Below are 9,013 nucleotides of genomic sequence, written 5' to 3' on the forward strand. Positions count from 1 at the left end.
GTAATGGAGGCTCGGGGGGGCTCAGCCTCCCCAAACCTTGCGTCGCCAAGGGGACAGTGGGGCCCATGACTAGGGGCCCTGGCCAAATTAGGCCCCCCCTGGAAAAGTCTCCCCCATGTCAGCCCCAGGACTGGAGGAGCTCCCACTCCCTGCTACGGCCCGGGGGCTGCAGCAGGGGCACAGAGCTTCTCTGGTCTCGGGGCCGCAGCGGGGCCGGGGTAAAGGAGTGACCGGGTGGGGCCAGTGGGGGAAGGGGTGGAAGGGGGCGGAGCCACACACAGAAGTGGCGGGGGGGCAGGGTTCCGGTGCTGGGGCCCCCGCACTTGTTCTCCCTTTCCCTGGGCTTTGGCATCACTAACCCCTGCTGAGCGAGTAGGGGTCAGTGGTCCCCAAAATGTGAGGCGTGACTCCTAGGGGGACACAGAGGAAGATTGATGGGGGCACCTCAGGGCCTGAGCCAGCCCCCATGGAGGGCAGGGAGGGAGCCCCACTCAGCCCCAGTCTGTCCCAGCTCTCCCCCAACCCCACCCTCAGCCTGGGCCCCTGGCTCCCTGCCCGGCCTCGACCCCCTGACCCCTGTCCGCACCTCTCTCCCCAGCAAGCAACGGCCCCACTCCCAGCCCCGGTTCTTGACCGCGGCTTCCGAGGGGCAACAGCCATGGACACGAGGGCGCAGTGTGAAATGTTTGGGGACCACTGGGTTAGGGTGACGTCCTCAATCACTTCTCTGCAGTCCAATGAAAGCGATTCCTCCCCCACCCACCCACCCCTCCGTCAGGACGGCCTAGGTATGTTCTGCTGCCCTTCACTCGTACAGGGAGGAGAATAACATTTCATTCCACTCAATGCTAAAGTGATTTGCAACCCACCACCATCCCAAACTGGTCATTTTGGGGAAGCGGCCCCATCATGCTGCATAGCTAGGCAGAGTAGGGGTGTCTGTGCAAACACGGCCTGTTCCTGAAGTCTTCCCCCAGCTCCTCACTAGATGTGAGGGGGGAGCTCATTCAGCTCCTGCTTACGCTTAGTATTGGGAAACTCCTTAGTGTCCCTATCTCTGCTGGCCTTAGATTTCTTGTCCTGTCTTTTTTTTTTACAGCTCAGATGAGGTGGCCAAGTGGTTACGGTGAAGGACTGATAATCCATTGTGCTCTGCATGTATGGGTTTGAATCCCATCCTCATCGGAGGCATTTAGTCTTCACTCTCCTTTACAGACAACCATCTCCCCTTTGGTACAATGAGATCAAACAATGTTGCCTCTTGCAAACAAAAACCTTCTCAGAAACTCCGACACCCCCCCTTGCTTTAAATAAAATGTCTAAATCCCAGATTTCTAAAAAATTTCTCTAGTTCTGTATTTTGTAGTTTTTATCTCAAAAGGTAATGTTACCTCAAGCTGAATAAGGCAGCGCTTCAAAAGGAAAACGTTAGCAATGGCAGGGGAGAAATAGGAAAGGAAAACGCCCCTTTTCTCAGAAGATACAAACTCGACTCCCTCCTGTCTCTGTCACCAGTGGATTTAGCCTCCCTCCTTGTGAGCTGTAAATACAATAAAGAGGAGACAAGGGGGGTTGGCACAAACAAAGGTCAGTGTAGTCAGGGTAAAGGTACAGAAACCTGGGGAAGAGGGGAAAATGCAAACAATGAATACAATGAAACAGCGACTGGCTTTGGGAGCTTAACGCTCAGGCCCAGAAACCCTCCCTTGGAAACCGGAAAACACTAAACGATGTCCCAGCACAGAAACCTTTCCCCCCTGTGCAGGTGCAGCGGGTCCCACGGGCCGGCGCGAGGCCCAGGACCTTCCACTCTCCGGCTGGTTTAGAGCCGTTGAGGAGGAGCCCTGGGGCGTCCAGACGACGGGTGGGTTTCGTCGCTGGCAGGGAGGCCCTGTGGGAGGCTGGACACCAGGAATGCAGGACGGCAGGAATGGTGGTGACAGGCCTCCTGTTCCTCAGTCTCACGGCGGGACCGAGGGGGCTCGCCACTCTCCGGCTCGGGAGCACTGGGAAGACCCAAACGTGGACGGGTGACTCAGAGATTCCCTCCTTCCTCATCACTGCAGAACTGTTACCCTTTGTCTGAGCCAGGCAGAGTTATCTTCATCACATTCTATCCATCCATTCATGTGATGAAGCATTCTCTGTTGTCTGTGCTTGGAGATGATGCTTTGACTTCTTTAATCCTATACCAGAGTCGCTATGAGTGGAGATGAAAGTGTCAAAGACCTGGAAGGGGAATTCAAATGGATCCCAAACACAGTGTGATCATTGGGAGTTTAAATCCCAGGTTCCATCTATTGGCAAAGCCACTTCTGGCAAGGTAGCTGTTTTGTCCTCCATTATGGCACAAGTTTGAAATACGGGCAGCATAGAGCCAATATTCATAACATCAACTACAAAAATGAAACACATCTAGAGATGGCATCATTATAATCAGCCAATCAGAACCTCTCCATAGACCCCTTACACGACAATCTTTCTACAATATTGGCTGCAAATATAGAACAGCGGTCGCAAGAGTGATCTATACAGTTACAGATTATATCAGTAACGTCACAGGAGGTGGCACAGTATCAGTGAGACAGATACTGGACTCCAGTTCTGGTGTCCTCATTTGAAAAAGATGTTGTGAAATTGGAGCTAGGGCAGCAAAGAGCCACCAAATGTCCTGAGGGCTGGAGAAAAATGCCTTCTAGTGAGCTACTGAAAGAGCTCAACCTGTTTAGCTGATCAAAAGAAGATTGAAAGGTGAGTTCATTGAAGTGTTGAAGTGCCTTAATGGAGAGAAAATATTTGGTATTAAAGGGCTCTCGAATCGAGCAGAGAAAGGCCTAACAAGACCTAATGGCTGGAAGGTGAAAAGAGACAAATTCATATTACAACTAAGGCACAAATATTCAACAGCGAGGATGATTCACCACAGGAACAAGCTACCAAGGAAAGTGGCGGTTTCTCCATCTCCTGATGTCATTTCATGAAGACTAGATGCCTTTCTGGAATGTGTTTGCCCCAAAAGTAGCTCTTGTGTCATACAGGAGGCCTGTGATATGCAGGGGGTCAGATGAGATGCTCTAATGGTCTCTTCTGGCAATAAAGTCGACTCATTTCTGAAAAACTGAGTGCAGCATTGGGAGCAGCGTCTGATGTTTCCCTGTCTAGCCGGCTTGCTGCCTAGAACGAACGCTCCTGGAGTGGGGTGATCCACAGGGAGTAGCTCAAACCTGCAAAGTGCCTGGCCAGGGGCAGGACATTGGCACAGCGAGGGAGGGGTGTGGCAGTGACATCACAAAGGCATTTTGCAGGACCTCAGCCTATTGGTCCAAGGTGGTGGGGAGGTGGTGACCTCACAGAGAGATGCTGACATCAGCCAGGCAGGACAGGGGCGAGGGGCCAGGGAAACCTCAGAGACCCCTGTGGCTTTGCTGCAGCAAGTCTCCTTCTCCAGGTCTCTCTTTGAGGACTGAGAGAGTATTCGGGTTCACGGACGTGAGCGCCAGGAGGAACCTCTTTCGAGTTTTCTCCTTCCCTTGTAGTGATTTTACTAGAAAACAGCCGTCCCTGTTTAGAAGGTAAGAGCCTCCTGGAGGTTTGAAACCTGTTCAGTCTGATCCACCTGGTGACAGTTGAATTCTAGGCAGGGAAAACATGAGCTTAAGGAAGCAGAATTTTATTCCGCACATGGGATTTTGTCCAGTGGTGAGCTTTAGCCGGTTCGCACTGGTTCGCGCGATCCGGTTGTTAAATTTAGCAGCCCTTTTAGAACTGGTTGTTCCAGGACAACCAGTTCTATAAGGGCTTTATTTAACAAAAGCTCCAGCCCAAGCTCACTTCCCGCTCCTCTCCTGCTCCGCCCCCTTTCTCCTCCCCCTCCCCTGCTTCCCGCGAATCAGATGTTCGCGGGAAGCCTGAACAAGCAGCAGGCAGGTAGGCAGGCAGGTAAGCTGGGGCGCGGGGGAGGGGAGGTGCGGCTTGGTGGTGCGGCGGGGCTCGGCTCCTGCCCCGGCCCTGCGGTCCGGCCGGGCAGCGCGGCGCGGCGGGGCTCGGCTCCTGCCCCGGGGTCGGGCCGGGCGGCGCGGCGGGGCTCGGCTCCTGCCCCGGCGTCAGGGTCCCAGCCCCAGCCCAGCTGGGCCCCCATTTTCAGGCAGCAAGGTAAGGGAGCAGGGAGGGCAGGGGAGTTGCGGGGTGGATTAATGTTGGAGCAGTCAGAGGGCAGGGAACAGGGGGATTGAATGGGGGCAAGGGTTGGGGGGCAGCCAGAAAGGAGCAGGGGTTGGATGGGGTGGGGGGGCAGTCAGGGGCAAGGGTTCCAGGGACAGTCAGGGGACAGAGAGAAGGGGTGGTTGGATGGGGTAGGGGTCCCCGGGTGCCATCAGGAATGAGAGAAGGGGTTGGATGGGGTGGCAAGGGGCAGTCAGGGGACAGGGAAGGGGGGTGGATAGGGCATGGGGGGGCTGTCAAGGAACATGGGGGGGTTGGATGGGACAGGAGTCAGGGGAGGGGCATGACCCCTCATGGGGTGAGGAGGAGGGAACCGGTTGTTAATATTTTGGCAGCTCATCACTGATTTTGTCCCTTAGAATCACTGGAGACATTGGGGTTTGTGCTTTTTGTTTCACCTTTTCCTCCCTCCCTCCCTCCTTTCTCTTCGTCTCTTGCATATTTTGTCCTTTCTCCTGTTCCCCTCCCACTACCACCTCTGTGTGTGTGTGTGTGTGTGTGTGTGTGTGTGTGTGTGTGTGTGTGTGTGTGTGTGTGTGTGTGTGTGTGTGTGTGTTGCGGGGGAGTGCTCTGCAGCTCCCACTGGGGGAGGTCCATTCAAAAATGTGGGTCTGAAATAGTGCTCGGGCAGTGATCCCCATCAGTGACCTGGGCCATCCTTTGGGCTCTCTGGTGAGAACCCTCAGCCTCCCCTCCTCAGTCTCTACCCTGATTGGCTGAGCAGGGGGTTATTGACAGGGAGGAGACTCAGATCCTTGTTGTTCTCTTTCAAGACCAAGGAAATAAGTCAGAACCAGTTCTATGTTTGATAAATTTTGCTGCTTCTCTGCATTAATGGTCTCTGAGCAGTTCATGATTCTAACATTGCAGTTCTCCTAAAATACTTGCTGAATAATTCCCATGCATTGTTGTTGGTCTGGAGCTCATCACAGAGCACTTTATTCAGGTCATTCAATGTCTGAAATTCAAGATCCGATGGTGAGTTTGAAAATCAGGGCTCTTGGGTCCTATTCCCAACTCTGCCACTGACTGGCTGTGTGACCTAAGACAAGTCAATTCTCCTTTCTCAGCCTTAGCTTCTCCCTCTTTCAAGTAGGGATAATAATGATCCGCTCCTACCTACCTCACGGTGGGTGGAGGCAGGGCTGGCTCTAGGTTTTTTGCCGTCCCAAGCAAAAAAAAATGTTGGCTGTCCCCACCCCAGACCTGGGCTCTGCCCCCTCCACCCACACCCCCTGCCATCCCAGCCTTCGGCTCTCCACTCCCAACCCACACCCCCCTGCCAACCCAGCCCTGGGCTCTCCCCCCCACATACCCCATGCTGCCCCAGCTCTTGGCTCCGCCCTTTCCCCCTCACTGCTCCTCCACCGACACACCCCCTGCCACCCCAGCCCTGGGCTCTCCCCCCGCCCCACACACACACCCCTGCACTCTCCTTCCACCCCAGCCCTGGGTCACTGGTAACTTGCTCCCAGGGTGGGTCACTCAGCAGGGATTTTGGATGTGCACAGAACACAGACAGGATTGGTTCCCATATGGTTACAGAGCTGCAGTAAAGTGGAACAATTTTCAGCTTGTGTGATTGGAGGAGATCTGGATGCATATTATAAGACTGTCCTCCATAAATGAGGAAAAGTTGAGGTACCTTTATTATTCTTTTGTTCCACTCTTTCTTTCTCTGGGGAATTTGCCAATGCAATATCACTGTCTTCCTTTTAAACAAATAAAACAAAAACAAACAAAAAGGCAATGGCTGTTGAAAATTGCAATTCCAGTCCTAATAACCACTGGGAAGCATTTCTTGCTCAATTTTATCCTACTTTTTCTACAGCAAATGACAGTGGATCAGCATATATGATTTGGGAGAAATGAAGTAACAGCTGCCCAAACTGAGCGGGAGCACTCCTGAATGTTGAGGTGTTCAAATCTGGAAGGCAGGCGCTAGATTCCCTTTCTGAACATTAGCTAAATCTGGAAAGGAAAAGTCAATTTCTGCTTCCACGGCTCAGGAGTGGAAATCCTCCTACGTGCCTGGTGCTGTATCTAGAGCTGCCCAGGTCCAGCAGAGCCTCCCCTCCCTCACTTTTCATTTTAAATTCTAGTGGGATCCACGTACCTCCCTTGCCAGGTTTCAGCTTGAGAGGGGCCCTGTGCATTTAGTCCCCCCAGTTCCTTCTTTGGGGGCTGCCAGGTGAGGCCACACCAGTATCCCTCAGCCGGTCTGGGGGTGTCTTCTGAAGGGGATGTCTGGGGAAAGCTTTCTAGTCCAAAACATCGGTGGCTGGAGGGGGGGGCGCCATTTTCAGCAGTTTAATGTTTGGTGCTGCAGTGATTGACTGCTGGGTGCAGTAATATAGTGACCCCTGGGGCTTTGAATGAGGCTTTACACTGGAGGGGGTGAGGGGGCAAGTGGGGAGCAGATGGACGAGTGGGTGGGCGAGTGGCAGGTGGGCACAGAGGTGAGCAGTGAGCCAGGAGGGGCTCTAGGGGCGGGCATGGGGGTTTCTGGCAGGGGAGGGAGGAGGTGAAAGGAGGGGAGTGGTGGGTGGGGGACTGACTAGCAGGAGATGCAGCAGGCCAGTGGGGGGCTAGGGGGTGAAGAGGGGTGTGATGGTGTGATCTGGTCACCCTATGGGTGCCGTTTTTCTCCCTCCCCCCTCCCCCAAACCTTCCTTTTCGGCCCACAGCTGTTTCTGTGGGGCGGGCAGCGCTGGGGGGTGTTGTTTCTACAGGGATGGGTGGCGCTGGGGAGGTGTTTCAAGGGGGCTGGGTGGCAGAGCAGGGGGCGCAATTTTATACTCTTGGCTTGGGTGTAAAAATAGCTAGTTATGGCTCTGGGACCCCATATTGCGCTAGGTGCTGTACAATCCCTGGCCCACACTGGGACACCCAGGGGGTTCCCCTCAATCTCCCTGAGCCTCTGCTGCCCAACTGCTTCTGACTCCATCTGGATCACCCCCCCCCCCCCGCAAAAACCCACCTTTCCAAACAGTCCTTCTTTCCCTGCCCCCTGATTCTGCTTTCACACCTTGGGCCCATCTCCTCTCTTCATCCCTCCCGCCCCAGGTGAGCAGAGATGGAGGCAACTTCAGCCACTGGAGCCAGCCCCAGCGAGCGCTGCAGCCCGCCCGGGGGGGTGTTTGCAGACACAGGAAGGGAGCAGCTGGGAGCGGGGGAGTGCTGGGAAGAAGGAGGCAGGAGAACAAATCGCAGAGACCCAACAGGGGCAGCTCCTAGGGGCGGGGCTCTAGCACAGCCCAGGGGCGGGGCAGCTCCTAGGGGCGGGGCTCCGGCACAGCCCAGGGGCGGGGCAGCTCCTAGGGGCGGGGCTCCGGCACAGCCCAGGGGCGGGGCAGCTCCTGGGGGCGGGGCTCTGGCACAGCCCGGGGGCGGGGCGGCTCCTGGGGGCGGGGCTCTGGCACAGCCCAGGGGCGGGGCAGCTCCTGGGGGCGGGGCTCTGGCACAGCCCGGGGGCGGGGCAGCTCCTGGGGGCGGGGCTCTGGCACATTGTGACGCAGGAGCCTGGGCCTAGCAGCTGCTCCCTGGTGGCCACGTGCTGCCAGCAGCGCTGGAGCCGCCCGGGCCGGAGCGGAGCCGCTGTTCTCAGCTGCAGCAGGAGCTGCCCCCGGCCCCGCTGGGCTCCAGGTGGGGACAGAGCCTGGGGCCCGGGGTTCCCCTGGGTGCGGCTGGCGGGGCGGGAGGGGAGAGGCCGGAGCTGCAGGCGGGGAAGGGCGGGGCGGGGCGGCAGGCAGGGGGTTCTGGGCACCAGGGGAGCCCCGGAGCAGAGTGTGTGTGTGAGTGTCCCGGGCCCAGGCGTGCGCAGGGGGGGAGCCCCGGCACCCCAATGCCCTGAGCCCCGGCTGGGGGGGGCTGCTCCCCCCCCCGCTCCTGGGGGGCTGAGTGAGCCCCCCCCAAACAGCCCCAGGGGTCGGTGGGGGGCGGGGCCAGCAGCAGCAGAGCCCCCCCCCCGCTCCCCTGGGACTGCCCCGCCCCGTCCCGCTCGGGCTGGGGGCTCTGCCAGGGCCCCGCGTGAATCGCTGCTCCCTGCCTGCCAGGCTCGGCTCCGGCCACAGCAGCGGCGGGTGCCCCGGGGAGCCCAGCTGGGCGGGGGCTCGGGGAAGTTGGGGGGAGGAGAAGCTCCAGATACCGGCAGGGGGCGGGGAGGGGGAGAGGAGTCGAGCTGGGGAGGTGGGGAGGAGAAGTCCCGGGCTCCTGCAGGAGCTGCAGTGGTGGGGATGGAGGGGGCGAGGAGCCACCCTGGGGCAGGCAGGAGAACCCCGGACCGTGGCAGAAGATGTGGGGCTGAAGTCCCCGGCTCGGGAGCCCCAGCCACCTTAGTGGCAGAAGTTGCAGGGCTGAAGCCCTGACCCCCCTCTGTGTGGAGCTGGCCTGAGCCGCTCTCACTCCCATCCCCCCTGTGGAGCTGGCTCCCACTATCGGGCTGTGGAGAAATTCAGCCCAAATCTCCCCATGTTGGTATCTCCATTTCCCCCCCGCCCCCCATCACCCAGCCATGGATGGATTTAGCCCAGGAGGCAGGGTCAGTGTTGGCCCCATTGGGCAGGCGGGATCTAGGGCACAACGAGGTGAAGTGACTTTCCCAAGGCCAAGCAGGGAGTCTGTGACAGAGCAGAGACTCAAACCCAGAACACCTGAGCCTGAGTCCTGTGCCTTAACCACTAGGCAACCTTCCCCCCGAAGGAGAGGGAACCTCCTCCGCCACTTTGAGTGTGTGGGTGGGAGCAGCCACTAGACAGAGCTGTCAGGAGGTGGGAAGGGGGGGTTGGATAGT

At 57.5% G+C, this 9,013-nt stretch overlaps 1 non-coding gene across 1 annotated transcript; it reads left to right on the forward strand.

Annotated features, from left to right (window-relative positions):
* The first annotated feature begins 1,103 nt into the window (after positions 1-1,103).
* On the forward strand, positions 1,104-1,185 carry TRNAI-GAU. Its single transcript has one exon. It is a non-coding gene; the product is annotated as a tRNA-Ile (tRNA).
* The last annotated feature ends 7,828 nt before the right edge of the window (positions 1,186-9,013 follow it).

The sequence above is a fragment of the Mauremys mutica genome, unplaced genomic scaffold (assembly GCF_020497125.1).
Source record: "Mauremys mutica isolate MM-2020 ecotype Southern unplaced genomic scaffold, ASM2049712v1 Super-Scaffold_100033, whole genome shotgun sequence".
In the NCBI taxonomy this organism is placed as follows: domain Eukaryota; kingdom Metazoa; phylum Chordata; order Testudines; family Geoemydidae; genus Mauremys; species Mauremys mutica.